This window comes from Aotus nancymaae, unplaced genomic scaffold (assembly GCF_030222135.1).
Source record: "Aotus nancymaae isolate 86718 unplaced genomic scaffold, 86718_ANA_hifiasm-v0.15.2.pri h1tg000004l, whole genome shotgun sequence".
Taxonomy (NCBI): domain Eukaryota; kingdom Metazoa; phylum Chordata; class Mammalia; order Primates; family Aotidae; genus Aotus; species Aotus nancymaae.
Window position 1 is genome coordinate 26,476,416 of NW_026988415.1, and position 25,204 is coordinate 26,501,619.

General features: G+C 38.7%; 1 pseudogene; it reads right to left on the reverse strand.

The window, feature by feature from the left end:
• Positions 1-11,860: 11,860 nt before the first annotated feature.
• LOC105733674 (lebercilin-like protein) lies at positions 11,861-16,371 on the reverse strand (annotated as a pseudogene).
• Between the last annotated feature and the right edge of the window lie 8,833 nt (positions 16,372-25,204).

Sequence of the window (25,204 nt, forward strand, 5' to 3'; positions counted from 1 at the left end):
TGTAGTCTTCACTGTCTGGCCTCGTTTGTACTTGTCTTTCTTGGAGAGGCTTTTCAGTTAGTTGAAATAACTTGGGTGTTGTGATCTAAGCTTTTTTCTTTTTAGCAGGCACCTCAAGCCCCATAACGCTGTGGTTTTTGCAAACTTATAGATTATATTTGTTAGGATTCTCTAATTGGACAAAACTAATAGAATAGATGAATATATGAAGGGGGTTTATTAAGAGAATTGACTCACATGATCACAATGTGGAGTTTCACAATAGGCTGTCTGGAAGCTGAGGAACTGGGAAGACAGTCTGAGTCCCAAAAACCTCAAAAGTAAGGGAAGCTGATAGTGTACCCTTTAGTCTGTGGCCGAAGTCCCAAGAGCCCTGGAAAATCACTCGTGTAAGTCCAAGAATTCAAAAGCTGAGGCACTTGGAGTCTGATGTTCAAAGGCAGGAAACATCCAGCATGGGAGAAAGATGGAGGCCAGAAGACTTAGCCAGTCTAGTATTCCCATGTTCTTCTCCCTTCCTTTATCCTAGCTGTGCTGGCAGCTAATTAGACTGTGCCCATCTAGATTGAGGGTTTGTCTACCTCTCCCAGTCCACTGACTCAAATGTTAATCTTCTTTGGCAACACCTTCACAGACACAGCCAGGAACAATACTTTGCATCCTTCAATCCCATAATGTTGACACTCAATATTAACCCTTACATGGAGGTGTTACTTTGATGATCTTGCACAATATCCAGGAGAATTCTCTGGATTACTAGGTATAGACTCTTTTTCTCTTTCCTTTGTTTCTCCCAAACATACAGTCTTTCTCTGTTCTGAGCCCTTTAAAGCTGGGGGTGCATTAATAAAAGCACCCCTGTGGCCACCACTGCTGTGACTATAATGAGTACGACCTAAGACCAGCACAGCACTGGCTCTTGTCCAAGACCTGCTATAATTACTCCCTGCCTACTGTCTGTCTATGTTTACTCAAAACCCTTGGGGAATCTGCAATTAGCAGATGGCAAAGCCAGTCACACCTGTTTTTTGTTGTTTTTCTGGGGGGGTGGTGGCAAGTTACTCCAGGTGTTGTGTGTGTTGTTCAGGAATGAGAAATTAGGGCCAAAAATTTTAGAAATCTACCTGGTTTTCTATTGTGCCATGGCTGGTACGACATTCATACCACATGACACAGTACTTCCCACTCTTTTCTCCCCTTTCCAGAGGCAGAGAGGGGCCTCATCCTGGTAGCTCTTACCACCAGAGATCACAGGATGTACTGCCAGGCTACTGGTGATGTTTCCTTAAGGCCCATGGGTTTTTAAGTCAGCTTGTGGTGAATGCTGCCTGGCCTGGGAATCATCCTTCAGGGTAGTGGGATCCCCCTCTGGCCAAGGGCAAGTCCAGAGATGTCATTCAAGAGTAAAGTCCTGGAATTGGGGAACCAAGGGTCCACTTAATTCTTTCCCACTCTGTGATTATGTGGATATCTAAAGCACAAGACAAAGTCTCCTTTACTTTTCCCTCTACTTTTATCAAGCAAAAGGAATTATGCCCCATAGTCACCACAGCTAATAATGTGCTGAGTCTCACCTGAAACCAGCAGTTCTGAGGCTTAATTGCTGCTGATTATTCAGGACCTACAGGCTCTTCAGTTAGCAGGTGATAAATCCTGCCAGGACTGAGTCCTTCCCTTCAAGTCATTGGGTTTCCTTTTAGCTCAATGTGTGTCCATAAATGTTTTCCAGGAGCTATGGCCTGGAATGGGGGAATCAAAACTGTGACCAGTGCCTTATCTTGCTATGGCTTAGCTTTTATCCAAGATGCAAGACTAACTTCTCCCCACTCTTCCCTCTCCTCAAGTGGAAGGAAAGGGGTCTCTTTTTGTACTGTGAGCTGTGCACCTTGGGTTAAGGGAGGGGCGATTCAGCACTCCCTTTTCTATCCCAGCTTGTGGCTCAGTAGGTTGTGTTTCCCAAAAGTCCACAGTCTCTGGGCCCAGCTTAATAGCCCTTAGTGGTAAGGTTTCCAGGAGTTCAAGTTCTGACCATTGAGACTGGCAATTCCCCTCTGGCATGGCTGGTTTAAATGCTCTATCCATGGGTGGGTATCAACTGAGTTTGGTCAGTGTGTGTGTGTGTGTGTGTGTGTGTTTCTGCTTTAACAGCACAGCACTTAGTCCAATATCTCACAGTTACTCTGTTCTCCCTTCCCAGCACCCAGAGATACTCTTTACACCATGCAGTCACTGCTGGGGGGCGAGTGAGGAGCAACATCAGTAATTCAAAACTGTATTTTATATCTCTTCAATACCTCTTGCAGCAATATGAACTAAAAACTGGGTGTTAGGAGAGCTCACCTGATGTTTTATTCTCATTAAGATTTGTGTGTGTGTGCTACCTTCTAAACAAATGTGTTACCACTGAACTGTGTCCACTTAAAATGATCAAGACAATAAAATAAATATGTATATTTTACCTCAACAAAAATTTTAATTAAATTTTTTAAATAAAATACTTTTTATAATAGTATCACAGAATGCAATGTATCTGAAAATAATTCAACAAAAGGTATGTAAGATTTCTAAAACAATGATTAAACTGTTATAAAATTCATTTTAACATTACAAGTATTAGGAGTATTAAGTGGCAAAATATTGAATATGTCTAATTTCCCTAAAATTAAATGATATATTCAGTGTAATTAAATAAAAAATTCAGTTTTTTTTCCCAATGATTCTATAATTTATAAGTAAGAGTAAAGTGTCAAGAAAACAAGGAGGGGCACTTGCATTACCGAATATTTGAGCTTAATGTGAAACTATTAAGAATGTGTGGTATTGTTATAGGTTAAAAACAACAGAATGTTCAATATGATAGAGAACTTGGAAACAGAACTGTATTATATCATTATAATATAACATAGTTAAAAAAGGATAAAATCTCACAGGTTTTAATGTAGCATGACAGCTTTTCCATAAAATTTAAACCTACTAAAATGCATAATATTACACATGTGTGCATATAATACTTTTAAGAAATATATACACACATACACACACACACAAATCCCTTTGCAGGGGTCTAATGTGCTTGCATTTTGGTTATCCATGCTTTAAAATGTACCATCCCCAAATGAAAGTTGAAGTTACCATGGTATTTTAACTATGAGTGATTACATAAAGTATGAACTTTGCTTCTAGCTTTTCATCCCGTAAATCATTATGTGAATAAATTATGCACATCATTATCAATAATCATGCCATTTCTTTCAGCCTTTTTTTTTCGGATTGGTCACTGCATATCTGTTATTCAGTTCATACACAGACAGCAAAGTGTGTAGTTCTGTCACCTTCTGTCTCTCAATAATAAACCTATGTGACATTTGAAAAAATGAATAATCAAAATAGAGATTGGCCAACAACAGTGAAGGTACAGCAAAGAAACAAAAAATAAAACTAGAAGTGAAAGTAGATATGATTAGAAGATTTAAAATGATTACTGTAAGGCAGAAAGAAAGACATTACAGCAGGATGTAAGAACAACTAATAGATAGCCAGTTTGGCAGAAATCATTTTTTTATTCAACATAATAGCTAGAGAGACTTCTAATATATTTCTACTCTTCACAGAAACCAGAAAAATATGAAATGCATTGTAGATGTTTTGCTTAGTAAATAGTTAATACAGAAATCCTGGATTATTACATTTTTTTCCCTCACTGATTTTGCTTACTCATTTTAAACCATCGACCAGAATTTTATTGAACTTACTACAAATAATTGTTAAGCTCTTTCTACTCCAGGTACTTTTCTAGGGATTGTGTTATACTCAAAAAATAAAATTTTGCCTCATGAAGCTTATATTCTAGTGAGAGATCACAACAATGAGATAAATAATTAAGTGATATAGCATGCCGTAAGGTAATAAATGTCATGGGGGAAAAAACGGAAGGAGAATAACAGTGCTAAATAGTGGTTGAAATTTTGAATAGAATGGTTGCAAGTTATATCACTGAAGTGACCTATGATTGAATAGGTGAGGGAAAAACTCATACAGATATCTGGGAGAACAGCATTCCAGATAGAGAAAACAGCAACTGCAAAACCTCTCAGATGCCACCATTCCTGGCATAGTCTAGGAACAGCAAGAAGGCCAATGAATCTGTGGCAGAGAAAATGGGGAGAGTGATGGATAGTTACTGATGAAGTCAGAGAACTAAGAGGGACTCAGGTTGTTTAAGACTTTGTAGTTCATTGTAAGGACTTTGACTTGTACTATGAGTGAGATAGAAAGCCAGTGGTTAGATTTGAGCAGAAAAGTAACATCTGAATAACATTTTTTACTTTTAAAATTATATATAATTTAGTTTTTGTTTTTGATAGGCACATAGTAGATGTAAATATTTGTAGGGTACATGTGATGTTTTGATACAGGCATACAATGTGTAATAATCACATCAGGGTAATTGTATCCATCACGTTAACCACTTAACTTTTCTTTGTGTTAGGAAGATTCCAATTCCACTCTATTAGTTATTTTAAAATGTACTATAAATTATTGTTGACTGCAGTCATTCTGTTTTACTATCAAATTCTAGATGTTAATAATCCTATCTAACATTTTAATGGGACTGCTAGGACTTCTATGTTGAGAACAAACCTATGAGAGGACAAAAATAAAAACACAGACAAATTAATAGGCTATTGCATTCATCCAAGTAATACATGATGATGACTTGGTAGCAGTAAAGGGGAGTCAGATATGTTCAGATTGTGGGTATAATTTTAAGATATAATTTAGAGGATTTCCTGAAAGGATGTACAGCATAAAAGAAAATGTAATCCAAGTGTAACTCCAAGGATTCTAGCATGTGTAGCTGGAAAGATGGAATTACATGAAATGAAGATGTGAGGAAGAAATTTGGAGTAGGGAAAGATCAGTGGCCCAGTTTAGAGATTTTTCTAAAACACAAATCTATCCATGTTACTTCACAGCTAAAGCCTATTTTTGCTTCTAGAATAAAATTCAAACTCCTTAGAATATTATACAAAGTTCTGAAAAAACTGTCTACATTTTTAGTTTCATCTAGTCTATATTTTTAGAATCCGTCATTCACTATTATATTTCTAAATCATTTGCAATTTTCCTAAGTAACATTTTGTCTTGCATGCTATTTGCTGTCATTGCAGTGGACTTTCTCCCTTTTTCTCATTGGCAACCTTCCAAACATTCTTTAAGATGTACATAAAAGATAATACCCTCTTTAAAAGGAATCCCACCTCTTGGCCATGTACTGGTACTGGTCAATGGCCTGTTAGAAAGTGAACCATACAGCAGAACATGAGTGGCAGGTAAGGAAGCCTTACCACCTAAGCTCTGCCTACTGTCAGATCGGAGGCACCATTAGATTCTCATAGGAGTGTAAACCCTATTGTGAACTGCATATGCAAGGGATCTAAGTTTTACACTCCTCATGAAAATCTAATGCCTGATGAACTGAGGTGGAAAAGTTAATGCCAAAACCATCTTCCCTTCGCTCCATGGAATAACTGTCTTCCACAAAACCAGTCCCTGGTGCCAAAAAGTTTAGAGACCACTGCTCTGAGACGTCTCCTACTTATGTCAAGCAAAGCTAATCAGTATCTTATCTGCCTCTCTAACACTGTGATCCTATGTCTATCATAGCACATTTTTATTACTTGTATCTTACATTAAGCTTTGAGGACAGAACTAATATGGTTTGGCTTTGTGTCCCTACCTAATCTTATCTCAAATCGGAATCCCCACAGGTTGAGGAAGGGAGCTCATGGAAGGTGACTTATCATGAGGGTGGATTCCCCCATGCTGTTTTCATGATAATGACTGTGTTCTCATGAGATCTGATGGTTTAAAAGTGTTTGGCAGTTCCACCCTTGCTCTCTGTCTCTCTTGCCTCCATGTGAAAAAGGTCCTTGCTTTCCCTCTACCTTTCACCATAATTGTAAGATTCCTGAAGTCCCCCAGCTATGCAGAACTGTGAGTTAATTAAACCTTTTTCATCATAAATTACCGAGGCTTGGGTTGTTCTTTATAGCAGGGGAAAAATGGCCTAATGCAGGGAATTAGTACCAGATAGTGAGGTACTGCTATAAATATAACCTGAAAATGTGGAAGTGATTTTAAACAGGGTAATGGGCAGAGGCTGGAACAGTTTGAAGGGTTCAGAGGAAGAGAGAAAGATATGGAAAAGTTTGGAACTTCCTAGAGACTTGCTGAATGGTTTTGACCATAAAGTTGTTAGCGATGTGGACAATAAAGTCCAAGCTGAGGTGTACTCCGATGGAGATGAGAAACTTATCAGGAACCGAAGCAAAGGTCAAACTTGTTATGTCTTAGCAAAGAGATTGGTGGCATTTTGTTCCTGCCCTAGAGATCTTTGGAACTTTAACCTTGAGGGAAAGGATTTATGGTATCTGGCAGAAGAAATTTCTAAGTAACAAAGCATTCAAAATGTGACCTGGCTTTTTCTGAAAGTGTACAGTCATATGTGTTCACAAGGAGATGATCTGAAATTGGAACTTATATTTAAAAGGCATAAAAGTTTGAAAAATTTGCAGCCTGACCATGTGGTAGAAAAGAAAAACCAATTTTCTGGGGAGAGATTCAAGCTGTCAGCTGCAGGAATTTGCATAAGTAAAGAGAAGCCAAATGTTAATGTTACTGGGGGAAGGTATCTGAGTTACCAGTGGGGAATCCTTAAGGGTCTACAGCAACCTCAATTCTTGCCTACTCAGTAGAAATAATTTGACTGAGGGGCGTAAAGCAGACAAAGGGACTGAGAGAAGTTTTATGTCAGGAGTGAAAGTTTATTTAAAAAGACTTCAGGAAAGAAAATAAACTTGGAAGAGATCCAAGTGGGCAATTTGGATAAATGTGGTGTCTAACCTTGATCTAGGACTTTGTAGACAGGCCCCTTGCCCATTATTCTTCTTTTAGGTTAGACTGCCCACATGTGCAGTGTCCTCCTCACCCTTGTGAGGTAAGCACATGCAGTATGTGTAGGAAGTTGTATGCATGCCCATCTGAGGCTTCCTTTTCTTTTCTGGTGGTGTGTCCCTGGAAAGTCATACTCTGTCATGTTGTCTCTTTTTATTTTTATGTTTATTTTTTTATTTTAGGTTCTGGGATATATGTGCATAACATGAAGGTTTGTTACATATGTATACATGTGCTATGGTGGTTTGCTGTACCTATCAACCCATTATCAAGGTTTTAAGCCCCATATGCATTAGGTATTTGTCCTAATGCTCTCCCTCCCCTTCCCCCCCAGCCCCTGACAGGCTCCAGTGTATGATGTTTCCCTTTCTGTGTCCATGTATTCTCATTGTTCAGCTCCCACTTACAAGTCAGAACATGTGGTGTTTGGTTTTCTGTTGCTGTGTTAGTTTGCTGAGAATGATGGCTTCCAGCTTCATCCATGTCCCTGCAAAGGACATGAGTTCATTCGTTTTTATGGCTGCATAATATTCCATGGCCATGTTGTCTCTTAATGCACATGCCAGGAAGTTGATTCTCACTGTCATCTGCAGTCAATTAACACTTTAGTGCAATAGGTTTAAATCATAAGAAAATGGCCTCTTCCTGGCACCTGCTGCAAATTTATCACTTTTAGAGAAGCAATGTGATAATTGCCAAACTATAAATTGACATTCTTAGTAGGGAGGGGAGAGCCCTCTCTCAAGACTGTCTACCTGTAACATTAATAGCTAAGACAATGGAAAAAATGTCTCCAGGGCATTTCAGAGAACTTCATGCCAGCCCCTCCCATCACATGCTCAGTTGATTAGAAGGGAAAAGTGATTCTCTGGGCAGGGCCCAGGAACCTGCTGCTCTGTACACCCTTGGGACATGGGGCCTTGCATCCCAGCCACTCTACCTCCAGCTGTGGCTAAATAGGGCCAAGGTACAGTTTGGGATGTTACTACAGAGGGTGTAAGCCCCAAGCATTGGTAGCTTTCGAGTGGTTTTGAGCATATGGGTGCTCAGGAAGCAAGAGTTGAGCTTTGGAAACTTCTGCCTGTATTTCAGAGGACATATGGAAACACTTAGATGTCCAGGCATAAGTCTGCTGCGGGGGCAGAACCCTCATAGAGAATCTCTACTAAGCCAGTGCAGAGGGGAACTTTGGGGTTGGAGCCCTCACACAGAATCTCCACTGGGACATTGCCAAGTGGAGCTGTGTGAAGAGGGCCACCATCCTCCAGACCTCAGAACGTTAAATCCACCAACAGCTTGCACCATACACTTGGAAGAGCTGCAGGCACTAATTGCCAGCCCATGAAATCAGTCTTTGAGGCTGTACCTTGCAGAGCCACAGGGGCAGAGCTGCTCAATGTCTGGGGAGCTCACCTCTTGCAGCAGATGCCCTGGATATGAGACATAGAGTCAAAGGAGATTATTTTAGAGCTTTACAATTTAATGACTGCCCTACTGGTTTTCAGACTTGTGTGGGACCTGTAGCCCCTTTGTTTTGGCCAGTTTTTCTATTTGGGAATGAGAATATTTATCCAATGACAGTACCTCTTGTATTTTAAAAATAAGTTTTAAAAAAATGACACACATAGGTAGTAGAGACTTGCCTTGTCTCAGATGGAACTTTGGATTTGGACTTTTGAGTAAGTGCTGAAATAAGACTTTGTGGGACTGTTGGAAAGGCATGATTGTGTTTTGAAATATGAGAAGGACATGGCATTTAGGAGTGGACAGGGGCCGAATATTATAGTTTGACTTTGTGTTCTCACCCATATCTCATCTCTAATTATAATCCCCACATGTCAAGGGAGGGACCTGGTAGGAGGTAACTGAATCATGAGGGCAGTTTCCCCATGCTGTTCTTATGACAGTGAGTGAGTTCTCATGAGATCTGATAGTTTACAAGTGTTTGGCAGTTTCCAAACTGCCTCTCTCCTCTCTCTCCTGCTGCCATGTGAAGGTTTTTGCTTCTCCTTTGCATTCTACCATGATTACAAGTTTTATGAGGCCTCCTCAGGCATGTGGAACTGTGAGTAAATTATTTTTTTATTTATAAATTAGCCAGTCTCAGACAGTTCTTTATACTAGTGTGAAAATGAACTAATACAAGACCATGACTTACATCTGTACTCTTAAGCTCTTCACATATAAATACACAATAGCTGCCCAACAAATATTTGTTTGATGTTGAATGAAGAAATAAATGAGTGAATGGTAAAGCACTCATGGTGATTATTTGAAATCACAAGATTGACACACAAATTTTGTATACTACCCATCCAGAATTGAACAATGCATTTTAAGGCTATGTGAGAAAAAAACCAACAAGGTCTCTGATATGCTTTGGCTGTGTCCCACCCAAATCTCATTTTTTTTTTTTTTGAGACCGAGTCTTTCTCTGTCACCAGGTTGGCGTGCAGTGGCACAATCTCGGCACACTGCAACCTCCACCTCTCTGGTTCAAGCGATTCTTCCGCCTCAGCCTCCTGAGTAGCTGGGACCACAGGCACGTGCCACCACGCCCGGCTAATTTTTGTATTTTTTTTAGTAGAGATGGGGTTTCGCCATGTTAGCCAGGATGGTCTCGATCTCTTGACCTCGTGATTTGCCCACCTTGGCCTCCCAAAGTGCTGGGATTACAGGCGTGAGCCACCACGCCCAGCCCAAATCTTATTTTTAACTGTAGCTCCCATAATCCCCATGTGTCATTAGTGAAAGGTAATTAAATTATGAGTGTGGGATTTCCCATGCAGTTCTCATGATAGTGAATAAGTCTCACAAGACCTGATGGTTTTATAACTAGGGCACTGCCTAACGGAACTATGACAAGAGAGCCATCATCCTCCAGAGTCCAGAATGGTAGATTCACTGACAGCTTGTTCTGTGTGCCTGGAAAAGCTGCAGTCACTCAACCACATCCTGTAAAAGCACCTGGAAGGGAGAACTGAACCCTGCAAAGCCACAGGGGTGGAGCTACACAACACCATGGGAACCTGACTCTTGCATCAGTGTACCCTAGATGTGATACATGGGGTCAAAGGAGATTATGTTGGAGCTTTAAGATTTAATGACTCCCTTACTGGATTTTTGACTTGTATGGGGTCTGTAACCCCTTGGTTTTGGCCAATTTATTCCATTTGGAGTGGGTGTATTTACCCAATGCCCGTACCCCCATTGTAGCTAGGAAGTAATTAATTTGCTTTTGGTTTTATCGGATTATAGGTAGAAGAGATTTGCCTTGTCTCAGATCAGACTTTTGACTGGACTTTTGAGTTAATGCCGAAATGAGTTAAAACTTTGAGGGACTGTTGTGGAGAAATGATTGGTATTGAAATGTGAGGATATGAGATTTGGGAGGGACTAGAGACAGAATGATATGTTTTTTCTGGGTCCCCATCCAAATCTCATCTTGAATTTTAGCTCCCATTACACCCACATGTCATGGGAGGAACCTAGTGTTAAGTAATTGAATCATGGGTGTGACTTTTCTCATGATAATGAATAAGTCTCACTAGATCTGATGGTTTTATAAAGGGCATTTCCCCTGTACATGTTCTCTTGTCTGTTGCCATGTAAGGTGTGCCTTTTTTTCTTCCTCTGCCTTCTGCCATGATTTTGAGGCCTCTCCAGCCATGTGGAACTGTGAGTTGATTAAACCTTTTTTTCTTTATGAATTACCCAGTCTCAGGTATTTCTTCAGAGCAGTATGAAAATGGACTAATACAGTCTCTCAATAGCATCTCTTCTTTGGCAAATTTCTTATATTTCAGGGTGCAAATTATACCTATTATGAATAGCATTGTGCAAACTATAACAGGTTAGATTGTGCTTCAATGACAGATTTTCCTCACAACCCCAGTATCATTAATCAAAATGTTGATCAACTGAATAAGTACAATTTTGCCTTAAGCCATTTAAGTAATGTTTATGAATTAGTCCTTATCTTTTTAAGTGAATAAATTGTTCCATGAAATTTAAAGTACTGTGTGTTTGGATTCATGCCAGAGACATTCTGCAAGCCGATGGCTCAATGTGGCAGAGATACTAACATGTGTTGATGCCAGATATATTCCAGCTAAGATGCTTAAATATGCTAAGGCTTAAATCTCTGTGTCACATATAATGTCTCAGTATAAATTCTTACATATTTTTTACTTAATGTGAGAATTTTGAAGGGTTGTATTATATGTTCTGCAAATTCATTTATTGACGTCCTGATCTTCAGTGCCTCAAAATGTGACTGTATTTAAATATGTCACCTTTAAAAAGGTAATTAAGGTTCAAAGAGGTCATTAGGGAGGGCTATAGTGCAGTATAACTGGTTGTATAAGAGGAGGAGATTAGGACACAGACATGCAACCAGTGTTAGACCACGTGAAAACAAATAAAAAATACAGCCATCTACCCACGAAGAAGAAAGACCCAAGAAAATCCAGCTCTTCTAACATCTTGATCTTAAATTTCCAGCCTCCAAAACTGTGAGAAAATACATTTCTCTAGTTTAACCCACCCAGTCTGTGGTAATTTGTTACGGCTGTGCTAGCAAATAAATACAGAATGTATACTTTGAATTCAATTTTAAACTGGGACAGATGTTTTGGAGATATGGTATTAACCATAATATCTACTCTTTTAGAGGTCTGAACATTAGCAGCTTTTGTGGTTCCAATTTCCAATGTACACACTTGCATATTAGCTAAATGGAACTGAGCATTTGAGACACTGAGTAGCAAACCTTACTGTAGATCAGAATAACCTGGAGAGATGTTAAAATTATCAATGTTAAGGTACATTTCTAAGTCTAGTATGGGACATAGACTTGAACATTTTAAAAACTTTGTGGCAAGGTGCTGGTAGTCCAAGTATCCTAATCATGGTTAGAGAAACACCAAGGATTTGCCACAGTTACTTTAGAGTCTCCGAATGCATTGCTGGCGGAGGCCTGCTTGGGAGGCAGGTGATGCAACTCCTTAGTTTTCAAAGTCTCCTCTGAGCCTTTTGTAATGCCAGAACCTGACTAATCAGTTTTCAAGATGTAGCCTGATCCAAAGAGTTCTTCCATGAGACTGCTTTTCTTATCTCTGAAAGTTGTATCTTTCACTTTTATTCTGGAAGACTTACCAAATGAGGGCTCATACCCACTGTCAGAATGCTCTAGCTCCCTTTCCTCTCTGTTACTGAGATGCTTGCTTGTACTGTGACTGCACCTCGTGTTGCCTGCATTGGCTGGCCCACCTGAAGCAGGAAGCTCATGATGCAGGTTTTCAGTTGCTTCTGTGAATGAGTAATGCCTTCTTTGTCTGAGGGGGCCTTTCGTGTAGGGAGCAGTGCATTTGCCAGGTGTGTCATCCACGTCATTTCTCTGCATGCTTCTTTTAAACTTTTCTCTTACTAGATCATCTTGATTGGTTTCTCTTTCAGGATGAATAACTTCAATTATTTTTGGTTGTAGTTCTTGCTCTTCTTTCACTGAAATGGTTTTTTTTTCTTGGTCTTTTTTGTCTTTTTGTCTTCCAGTATTCTCCAGTAGTACTTGTACTTCCAAATGTTTGTCTTCCTTTGATAAATCTGTGATTCCAGCACTTTGGGAGGCTGAGGCAGAAGGACTGCTTGAGTGCAAGAGTTTGAGACCAGCTTGGGCAACAAAGCAAAAAAAAAAAAAAAAGCATCACACAGTGGGGTCTGTCGGGGGAAATAGGGGAGGGACAGCAGGGGGTGGGGAGTTGGGGAGAGATAGCATGGGGGGAAATGCCAGATATAGGTGATGGGGAGGAAGGCAGCAAATCACACTGCCATGTGTGTACCTATACAACAATCTTGCATGTTCTTCACGTGTACCCAAAACCTAAAATGCAATAAAAAAAAGAGAAACACCAAGGATTTTACTGAAGTACAAATGATTAACAAAGTAAAACATAATTGTCCCAAAGTAACAGTGAAATATAAAGACTGCTCATATGGAGAGCCAATTGTTACCACATCTTCCCACATGTAAGTAATGTCACACTAGTAGCTTGGAATTAGTCATTGTAATGGCAAATACTGTCAACTTGATTGGATTGAAAGATACAAAGTTTTGATCCTGAATGTTTCTTTAAGGGTGCTGCCAAAATAGATTAACATTTAAGTCAGTGGGCTGAGAAAGGCAGACCTACCTTTAATCTGGGTAGGCACAATCTGATCAGCTGCTAGTGTGGCTAGAATATAAGCAGGCAGAAAAATGTAAAAAGAGACACTGGCCTAGCCTCCCAACCTACATCTTTCTCCCTTGCTGGATGATTCCTGCCCTCAAACATCAGACTCCAAGTTCTTCAGTTTTGGAAGTTGGACTGGCTCTCCTTGCTCCTCAGCCTGCTGACAGTCATTGTGGGAACTTGTGATAGTGTGAGTTAACACTTAATAAATATTTCCATTAGTTCTATCCCTCTAGAGAACCCTGACTAATACAGATTTTGGTACCAGGAGTGGTTCTAGAGGATCAGAATATTAAGGATGGAGTTCTTTAATTGGTTTTGGGGTGTCTGGAGTCAGGTACTTAATTTGATTAGACCCAAAAATGCTAAGGACTTTACTTCTAATAGTATGGAGAACACTGATAGTCCTTTGTGTGTACTGTTTAGAGAGTTACCAAAAATAAAGGCATTTGACACTCTTGAATAACCGCTCATGAAAGACAAGGAGTTTAGTGACTCTATACATAAATACCTTTGACCATATGTGGAGAATCAAGGAACATAATGAAGCTGGTTGTTTGTTCCTCATTTCAGTGAATAAAGTGATGAAATAAAATGATGAACTTAAGGATTCTATGTACCAGCTTCAGAAACAGATACTGAGCCTCAAATATGCTAAGATTCCCCTGAGTGAGAGTCTTATTTCCTGTAGAGAAAGAACTGAAATTGTGGAAAAACAGACACAAGCTCTTATCATGTGAGTGCCTGACCTGCAATGAAAGGTGCATGCACAGACTCATCAGGTGTCTACTGTTTAAGTGAGGGCGTTTATTGGAAAAGCATTGGACCCTGAAACTTGGAATGGGGACATGTGCCAGGACCTGATGAAGCTTGGGACACTGAGTTTGTAAACTCTGATGAAACTTTTTTTGCCAGAAGAAAGCTTTCCCAACCCAGTAGTGGTAACATCCCCTCCCTGATCCATGCTGCCCTTAGACTTTCCACATTACTCTGGGGAGATAAGCCCTGTGCTTCCTGAGGCGACAGTGATGTCCTCTCCTGAGGCAGTTGCCAGGCAAAATAATGTTGATTCTCCTCAGGAGCTGTCCCCAACACTCCTGTTTCCTTCTAGACTTATAACTAGACTAAAGTCCTGGTGGGCCCCTAGAGGTGAGGTTGAGCATGTGACCCATGAGGAGGTGTACTACACTAGAAAAGAACTGTTTGAGTTCTCTAATTTATATAAACAGAAATATTGATGACAGGCATGGGAATGGATATTAAGGGTGTGGGATAATGGTGGAAGAAACATAGAGTTGGATTAGGCTGAATTTATTGATTTGGGCCCACTAAATAGGAACTCTGCATTTAATGTTACAGCTTGGGGAGTTGCAAAAGGTTGTAATAGTTTATCTGCTTGGTTAGCTAAAATATATATTAAAAAATGGCCCACTGTGAGGAAGCTGGATATGCCTGATCTCCCTTGGTTTAATGTAGAGGAAGGGATTTAAAGGCTTAGGGAGATTGGAATGTTGGAGTGGATTAGTCACTTTAGACCTACTCATTCCAGCTGGGAGGGTCCAGATAATATACCCTGGACCAATGCCTTGTAAAATAGATTTGTGAGGGCAGAGGTTTGTCCTCACTGGAATAGAACTTACTTCAGCTATCGGTTTGCCTATCTTGCATTCAATGCTTTTGCCAAAACTACCCATCTGTGGACTCACAGAATACATTATTAACTATCACATTATTCCACATAGCATTGCCTCTGACCAAGGCACTTACTTTATGGCTAAAGAAGTACAGCTGTGGTCTCATGCTCATAGAATTCACTGGTTTTTACCATGTTCCCCATTATCCTAAAGCAGCTGGATTGATAAATGGGTGGAATTGCCATTTGAGGTCACAATTACAATGCCAACTAGGTGACAAACTTTGCAGGGCTGGGGCAAAGTTCTGCAGGAGGCCATGTATGTTCTGAATCAGTTTCCAATATATGGTACTGCTTCTCCCATAGCCAGGATTCATGGGACTAGGAATCAAGGGGTGGAAGTTGAAGTGACACCACTCACTATTACCCCTAGTGACCCACAGCAAAACTTTTGCTTCCTTTTCCTGTGACATTTTGTATTTTGTTCTGCTGGCCTAGAGGTCTTAGTTCCAGAGAGCTGAATGCTGCCACCAGGAGACACAACAATTCCATTCAATTGGAAGTTAAGATTGCCACCTGGTCACTTTGGGGTCCTCCTACCTTTAAGTAAACAGGCTAAGATGGGAATTACAGTGTTAGCTGGTGTGACTGACCTGGACTATCAAGATGATATCAGTCTACTACTCCACAATGGAGGTAAGGAAGAGTATGTATGGAATACAGGAGATCCCTTAGGGTGTCTCTTAGTATTATCATGCCCTGTGATTAAGGTCAATGGGAAACTACAACAGCCCATTTCAGGCAGGAGCACAAATGACCCAGACACTTCAGAAATAAAGATTGGTGTCAGTTCACCAGGACGAAAAAAAAAAAAAGAACAAAACATGACCTGCTGAGGTGCTTGCTGAAGGCAGAGAATACAGAATGGTTAGAAGAAGGTAGTGCTCGAGGTTAGCTATGACCACGTGACCAGCTGCAGAAAGGAGGACTGTAATTGTCATGAGTATTTCCTCCTCCTTTGTTAAGAACATGTTTGTACATGTATACACTTGTACTAAGAAAATAACTTATTTTCTTTTTCCTTTATTATGTGACATAAGATTTATTGACTTCACATCAGCAATAGTAACAATACTTAATATTGTTTATTTAATAGTCTTTGGGCTGGGGATTAGTGCATTTCTGGTTGTAGGAAAGATAGTTGTATTATGTTAGGCATAATTATGACCTTACTGTTGTCTTTATTTGAAGATTAGGTATAATCTCGGGAGATGTGTATGAGTTCAAGTTAACAAGGGGTGGACTTGTGATGGTTAATGCTGAGTGTCAACTTGATTGAATTGAAGGATACGAAGTATTGATCCTGGGTGTGTTTGTGAGGCTGTTGCCAAAGGAGATTAACATTTGAGTCAGTGGGCTGGGAAAGGCAGACTCACCCTTAATCTGGGTGGACACAATCTAATCAGCTGCCAGCATGGCTAGAATAAAAGCAGGAAGAACAATGTAAAAAGAAACACTGGCCTAGCCTCCCAGCCTACATCTTTCTCGCATGCTGAATGCCTCCTGCCCTTAAACATTGAACCTCAAGTTCTTCAGTTCTGGCAGTTGTACTGGCTCTTCTTGCTCCTCAGCTCACAGACAGCCTATTTTGGGACTGTGTGAGTTAATACTTAATAAACTCCCCTTTATATATATGTATATATAAATAAAGATAGATAGATGGATGATACATAGATGATTGATAGATGATAGATAGGTAGATGATAGATAGATAGATATTTATCCCATTAGTTCTGTCCCTCTATAGAACTCATACTAATACAGTCGTGGAGGATATATTTGCAAAACAGAAATAGGCAAATTCTGCAACTCGGGGCTTTTCCCCTTGTCCCCACAGAACTGGTTACCAGCACAATTCTATTAATGGCTGCCTTTGAATCACTGTTACCTAATTGTGTCCCCAACTTCTATGTGCCAACTCTCTTTAATGTTATTTGGCCTCTTCCGTGGATTAATGAATGAGAGATGGAGAATACAGTTAATCTTTTGCAAGGAAGTATTGCATAAATTATTGATATGCATTCTGGGAGGCCTTGGAGAGAATTACTGGGGCTACTTTGTTAAGAATGAAAAGATAAATAGGCTGGGAGTAAGTTATCCAATGTAAGACAAAAACAATAATAGTAATCCAGAATTCTAAGCCAGTGAAGCTGATACGTGGAAACTTTTAAGACAGGAGAATCCAGTATTAATGCCATGAAATGAAGTACATGGTGCTGGTAAAGATTTTTATCATGCAGAAAAGAGAATAATCCGAAGAAGTGTAATGGGAGAGTAAGTACCTATGTTGCTTATATACTTAGTAATTATGATACCCCATCTTAGGTATTGTCCATAGAAATTTCCAAGGTCCAGACATTTATTCTCAGTTGTGCAAAGATGGACTCACTACAAGCTTGTTTATTTTCCAATTCACAATAGATGATTATTTTGACAGAAACAAACCAACATATTACCACCAACAGCAAAAGAAACAAGCAAATGAAAAAAAAATAGCTTTGTTTTTTTGTTGTTGTTGTCGTCATTAATTTTAGACTCAGTGGGTTCATCTGCAGGTTTATTGAATGGATATATTCCATTATTCTGGGGTTTGGGCTTCCATTGAACCCATCAACCAAATAGTGAATGCGGTATCCAATAGGTAGTTTTTCAACCTTTACCCACCTCCCTCCCTTTCTCCTTCTCTAATGCACAGGGTCTATTGTTTCCAACTTTATGTCCATGATTTACCCCTTGTTTACCTTCCACTTTTAAGTGAGAACACAGTGTATTTGATTATCTGTTTCTGTCTTAATTCTTTTTGGATAGTGGCATCTTGCTGCATCCATATTTCTGCAAAACATATGATTTTATTCTTTTTTATGGCTGTGTAATAGTCTATGGTGTATATGTACCTTAGTTTGTATCTCATCCACTTTTAATAGGCACATAGGTTAATTCCATAACTATGCTATTATGAATTATGCTGCAATAAACATGTGAGTGTATGTGTCTTTTTTGTAGAATAATTTATTTTCTTTCGGATATATACCCAGTAATGGAATTGCTGGGTCGAATGGTAGTTCTGTTTTAACTTCTTTCAGAAATCTCCAAACTGCTTTCTACAGTGATTAAAATAATTTACATTCTGACCAACAGTGTATATGCATTCCATTTTCTGCATATTCTCATCAACATCTGTTATTTTTTGACTATTTTATAGTAGCCATTCCAACTGATGTGTGACGGTATCTTATTGTGGTTTTCAGTTGTATTTCTCTGATAATTAGTGATGTTGTACATTTTTATATGTTTGTTGACCACTTTTACATCTTTTGAGAATTCTGTTTAAGTCCTATGTTCACTTTTTCATGGTTTTTTTTTTCTTGTTGATTTAAATTCCTTATAGATTCTGGATATTAGTACTTTGTAAGGTGCATAGTTCATAAATATTTCCATTTTGTAGATTGTTTAATCTGTTTACTGCTTCTTTTTTCTGTGTAGAAGCGCTGTAGTTCAATTATTTCCTATTTGAGGTCTTACTCATAAATTATTTGCCTAGACCAATGTTCAGAAAAATTTTCCTAGGTTTTCTTTTAGGATTTTTCTGGTTTATGGGCTTACATTTACATCTTTACTCAATCTTTAGTTAATTTTTGTGTATGGTGAGAGGTAGGGGTCCAGTCTTACTGTTCTACAAATGGCTAGTCAGTTTTCTCAGCAAGATTTGTTGAATATGAGATAATTTTTTCATTATTTTTGTGGATTTTGTCAAAAATCAGTTGGTTGTAGGTATGTAGAAAATGTAGAGAAAACATTCTCTATTCTGTTTTACTGAACTATGTGTCTATTTTTTTACCAATACCATGTTGCTTTGGTTACTATAGCCTTATAGTATAGCTTGAAGATGGGTAATATGATGCCTCAGGGTTTGTTCATTTTGTTTAGGATTGATTTGGCTATTCAGTCTCTTCTGGAGTTCCATATGAACCTTAGAATTGACTTTTTAAAAGTAATTCTGTGAAAATGACATTGGTATTGGACAGGAATTTTGTTGAATCTGTAGATTGCTTTGGGAAATGCAATCATTTTAAAAATCATTTCTTTTTTTGCTTCAATAGTGTAAAAGTGTATATATGATCATTTTTAACAATATTCATTCTTCCAATCAATGAACATAGAGTATTTTCTCATTTGTTTTTGTTAGTTATGATTTCTTTAATCAGTCCTTTGTGTTTCTCCTTGTAGAGATATTTCATCTCTGCAAAAAGAGGTAAATGTATTGCAGGGTGTTTTATTTTCTCTGCCAAGTGTAATTGGGATTGCATTCTTGATTTGTTCTCAGCTTGAGCGTTGTTGGTGTATAGAAATACTACTGATTTTTGTACCTTGATATTGTATTCTGAAATTTTACTGAAGTCATTTATCAGTTCTAGGAGTCTTTTGGAGGAATCCATAGGGTTTTCTAGGTATGCAATCATGTCAATGACAAACAGAAGTAATTTGACTTCCTCTTTTTCTATTTGGATACCTTTTATTTCTCTTGCAAGACACCTCTGGGCAGGACTTCCAGTATTATGTTGAATAGGAGTGGGAAGTGTAGATATCCGTGCCTTTTTGTTGTTGTTGTTGTTAGAGAAAATGATTCCAACTTTCGCTCATTCAATATGATGTTTGCTGTGGGTTTGTTGAAATTACACTTATGGTTTTGAGGTATGATCCTTCAATGCCTAGGTTGTTGAGGGTTTTCATTATGAAGAAATGTTGCATTTTATTGAATTTTCTTTTGCATTTGTTGAGATGATAGTATGATTTTTTTAAAAATTATGTTTACGTGGTGAGATACTTTTATTGATTTGAGTATGTTGAACCATCCCTGCCTCCCAGGAATAAAGCCCACTTGATTATGATGAATTAACTTCTTGATGTGCTGATGGATTCAATTTGCTCATATTTTGTTGAGAATTATTGCCTCTGTGTTCATCAGGGATATTGGCCTGCAGTTTTCTTTTTTGTTGTTGTACTCTTCCCACGTTATGGCATCAGAAATTAAGAATTTCTCCTCCTCAACTTTTTGACTAGTGTTATGAAGATTGGTACCATCTCTTCTTTGTGTAAGTGGTAGAATTTGGCTATAAATTATTCTGGTCCAAGGCTTTTTGTTTATTGGTAGAAAATTCATTACTGATTCAATTTTGTAACTCATTTGGCTGTTCAGGATTTAAATTTCTTCCTGGCTCAATCTTGGGAGGTTGTGTTTTATAAGGAATGTGTCAATTTCCTCTAGGTTTTTTAGTTTGTGCACATACTAGATAAGAGACATTCATACCAGTCTCTGAGGATCTTTTGTATTTTTGTGGTATAAGTCATAATGTCATATTTCTCATTTCTGATTGTGCTTATTTGGATTTTCTCCTTTTTTTTTCTTGATTAGTCTACCCAGTGGTCTATTAATCTTGTTCATCCTTTTTTGGAAAAAAAACCTTACATTTTATTGATTCTTTGTATGGAGTTTTTGTTCTCAATTTTGAGTAATTATGCCCTGATCTTTGCTATTTCTTTGCTTCTGCTTGGTTTGTGTGTAGTTTCCTCTCATTTTCTAATTTATTTAGGTGCAAGATTTGGTTGTTAATTTGAGATCTTTCTATCTCCTTGATGTAGGCATTAAATGCTAAAAACTTTCCTTAACACTGTTTTTGCTATATCCCAAAGTTTGTTCTTATTGCATCTCTCTTTCTTTTGTTTCTGGGTCAGACCATTCTAACACTGCTATAAACAAATATCCAAGATTGGGTAATTTATAAAGGAAAGAGGTTTAATTTACTCACAGTTCTGCATGGCTGGGGAGGCCTCAGGAAACCTACAACCATAGCAGAAAGTGAAGCAGGCACTTTGTTCACAAGGCAGCAGAACAGAGAGAGATCGTAAGAGAGCAGAGAAAACTGCCTTATAAAATCGTCTATGGCTTTCTCTCTTTGTTTAGCTGTATTTGCTTTATAAATCTGGGCACTCTGGTATTCAGTGTGTACATATTCAGGATGGTTAAATCAAACATTTCTCATTATATAATACTCTCTTTTTGTCATTATTTACTATTGTTGGTTTAAAGTCTGTTGTATCTGAGAGAATAGCAACATCTTCTCTTTTTTGTTTTTGCATGATAGATCTCTATTTACTGTGAGTCTATGAGTGTCACTACATAAGAGATTGTGCTCTTGAAGACAACAGAAGGTTGAGTCTTTTTTAAAAATTTAATTTGCCACTCTACATCTTTTAAGTGGAGCATTTAGGCTGTTTAGGTTCAAGGTTAATATTGATGTATAAGATTTTGTTACTGTCATAGTAGTTGTTAGCTAAGTGTTTTGTAGTCTCAATTGTGTAATTGTTTTGTAGAGTCTGTGAGGTTTGTACTTTGATGTGCTTTTACGATAGCAAGTATTATTTTTTCATTTCCATGTTTAGAACACCTTTGAGCATTTCTTGTAGTACTGGTCTGGTGGTAGCAAAAACCCTTAGCATTTGCTTCTCTGTGAAAAACTTTATTTTTCCTTCACTTATAAAACTTCATTTTGTGGCATATGAAATTATATTTTTCTTTAAGAGAGCTAAAAATAGGCCCCCAGTCTTTTCTGGCTTGTAGGGTTTTTGTTAAGAAGTCTGCTGTTAGTCTGATGGGATTTCCTTTATAGGTAATTTGGTCCTTTTTTCTAGCTACCTTTACAATTTTTATCTTTCACATTGACCTTAGATAGTCTGATGACCATATACCTTGGGGACGATCATATCGTATACTATTTTACAGGAGTTCTCTGAATTTCTTGTGTCGGTCTGTTGACCTCTCTAGCAAGATTAGAAACATTTTTGTGGATTATTTTCTGAAATATGTTTTCCATTTTCCTTACATTTTAACTCTTCTCTCTCGGGAATACCAATAAGTCAGTGTTTTATCTAATTATAATCCCATATATCTTGAAAGATTTGTTCATTTTTAATTTTTTTTTTTTAAATCATTGTTTGGGTTAATTTGAAAGAATGGTCTTTAAGCTCTGAAATTCTTCTGCTTGGTCTGGTGTATAATTAAAATTTAGAATTGTATCTTGAATTTCCTGTCATGCATTTTTCAATCCCAGAAGTTCTATTTGTATTTTTGTCCTATAGCTAGCTTATCTTTCATATCCTGAATTATCTTTCTGTTTTTTTTCTTTTCTATAAGAATTCAACTTTCTGTTGAATCTTGTTCATTTTCCTTGCAATCCATATTTTGAAATATTTATCTGTCATTTCTGGCATTTAATCTGGTTAGGATCCATTGCTAAAGAGTTAGTGTGATCCGGTGGAGGTGCCAAAACACTCTGGATTTTTATAATGCCAGAGTTCTTATGTTGATTCCTTCTCATCTGAAGGAGCTGTCACTTCTCATTTATGAATTTACTATTGTTTGGGTGAGGCATTAAAAGTTTTTTTTCCTTGAGGGTATGACTGTGATGTGTGCTGTGTTATGGTTGTTTGGCTTCCTTTCTGGATGCTTTCAGAGTGTCAAGGCTCCACATTGGTCCTTTGTTTTTGGATAGCTTATTTGTGGTGGCTTTCTCAGATAATACTTGTTGTAGCAATCTATTGGATACAAGAGCTGACACACTATTTCCTGTAGGGCTGTGGGTATAGCAATCTCAGGAAGTTTATCTTATGGACTCTAGCACTAACTCCTTTTGGTAGCCAGTTTTTGATTTGGTGGCTGCATTTCATTAAATACCACTTAAGAGCAAGAGCTGGCAGGTAGGCTGGTGCAGAGTGAATTCATATTCCCCTATGGGTTTGGTGGGAAGATATCATGTTGAGCTGTGCTGAGGTCTTGAGGGAAGGTGTGGGGAGGTGTGCCAGCTCCTTGTCCTGTATTGGAAGGAATGTGATCCACTTACCTAGTATGCCTCTGTTGTGGGGATCATGACCTTCAGTTTATAAAGGCTTTACTTGATCCTTTGATTCCAGGCTTCAGTGTGGCTGTGGGCCACTGACATGACTCTGATGGTTACCACCAATATAGGGCTTGGAGCAGAGCCTTTCCCACCAAGATAGAGCAGGACATTTCATGGTCTGTTCTTTGTTGCCAAGGTCATGCCACTTTGTGTAAGGAGGGGTAGTTGTATCTGACCCTTTATGAAAACCCAAGCAGGCATATGGGTTCACTTTTAGTGGGAGTGGAGCCACCACAAAAAGCATGAAAAAGGCTTTCAGTGAGTACTTTATTGGAGGGACCATTGCTGTGTCTGCAACAGTGTATGGGAAGGATCAGGAGATGACCCCCTCTTCATATCTGTTGCTGTGTGTCAGTGCTGGCTCCTTAAATAATTGGTTATATACCTACATTTATTTTGTCCCAAGGGATGTTTTGGTAGACTGTACTCCTCCCTCCCTTAATGGCACCCCGCACAGAGGGTTAGATTTCCAGAAGTCCCACAGTTCCCAAGGGACCCACAACAAGGTACCCTGCGCTTGGCAAAGTCAGAGCAGGTAGTGGGGTATGTTTACAGGGGATATGATGGTGTGGTGACTCAAGGGCAGAGAATCCCCAGGGAAAGCTGAGTGCAACCATGGGTGCACAACCAATATAATTCTTGCTCTTTCAGTTTGGGTCTGAGGAGAGTAAAGGCACACCTGCACGAGCTGGTCACCTGGTTCTCTGTCCCCTAGAAGTTCTCAGATTGTAACCAATGATGTTGCCCTGGATCATTAAGAGCAGAGGGACTTCCCAACAGTTTAGTAGTTGGCAGATTGTCTGAAGGGTAAGAGGAGCAGAGAAGCACTCCTACCTATCCTTTCCATGGGGCTCTGAATGCCTTAGGTGTTTATTTCTCCGAGACTCTTGATGCTTTTATTTTCAGCATTCCAGCTTCTCTCCATGGGCAATCCAAAAGATTTTAACACTCCTTCCTCAGTTTTCTGTTCAGATGTTGTCCATTCATTGTTATCTTTGTTATTGTTTCTGTGAACTGTCATCAAATATCCCTAGTCAGCCTTGTTAAACAGGAAAAAAGTAAAACAAACAAAATGCTTGTGTTAAAGAAAATGATACATTTCCTAAGAAATATATTTGTCTACACAAAGTCCTTAATATATTAGGCTGATAATGTAAACTCTCTGCACCATGGTATAATGAAGGCTTATTTGAGTGGTATTGCCTATTTCTAGGATTGGGCAAAGTGATGTGATTGAACATGTAATGCTTTTAATAAAATTTTGACTATTTGAGAAAAATATTAATCTGTTAATATGAATGATAATGGAAAACTAACTGTATTATACTATTTTTTTTTTTTTTTTTTTGAGACGGAGTTTCGCTCTTGTTACCCACGCTGGAGTGCAATGGCGTGATCTCGGCTCACCGCAACCTCTGCCTCCCGGGTTCAGGCAATTCTCCTGCCTCAGCCTCCCGAGTAGCTGGGACTACAGGCACGCGCCACCATGCCCAGCTAATTTTTTGTATTTTTAGTAGAGACGGGGTTTCACCTTGTTTACCAGGATAGTCTTGATCTCTTGACCTCGTGATCCACCTGCCTCGGCCTCCCAAAGTGCTGGGATTACAGGCGTGAGCCACCGCACCCGGCCCTGTATTATACTATTTTTAACTCAAAATTTAAAGGTTTTTCATATGTTACAAAACTAATTTATAATCATTTTTTAAAATTGGAAAACACAGAAAAGCTACCGAATGTGGTGTTTCACACCTACAATCTCAGCACATTGAGAAGCCAATGTGGGCTGATGGCTTGAGCTCAGGAGATTGAGACCAGCCAGGCAACATGGTGAAACCCCATCTCTACAGAAAGTACAAAAGTTAGCCAGGTTGCACGTACTGGTAGTTCCAACTAATCAGTAGGCTGAGGTGGGAGGATGGCTTGAGCGTTGGTGGCAGAGGTTGCCCTGAGCCGAGATTGTATGCCTGCACTCCAGCCTGGGCAATAGAGCCAGACCTTGTCTTAAAACAAAACAAAACAAAACAAAACAAAAACAAAAACAAAAAGCACTATTACTTGTAATGGCACAATCTACACATAATTGATGTATGCATTTTGGTGAAATGCTTTCTAATCTTTTGATAAAAGACTTCTTTAGAGAAGTTTTAGGTTCACAGCAAAATTATGAGGATGGTATACAGATTTTCCATATACTCTCTGCCCCCACATATGCACAGTTTCCTGCATTATCAACATTTCCAATCAAACTGGTATATTTACATTACAATTGTAAACCTACACTAAAACCTCATAATTACCCGAAGTTCACAGCTTATCTTAGGCTTTACTCTTGATATTGTATGATCTAAGGGTTTGGACAAATGTATAAT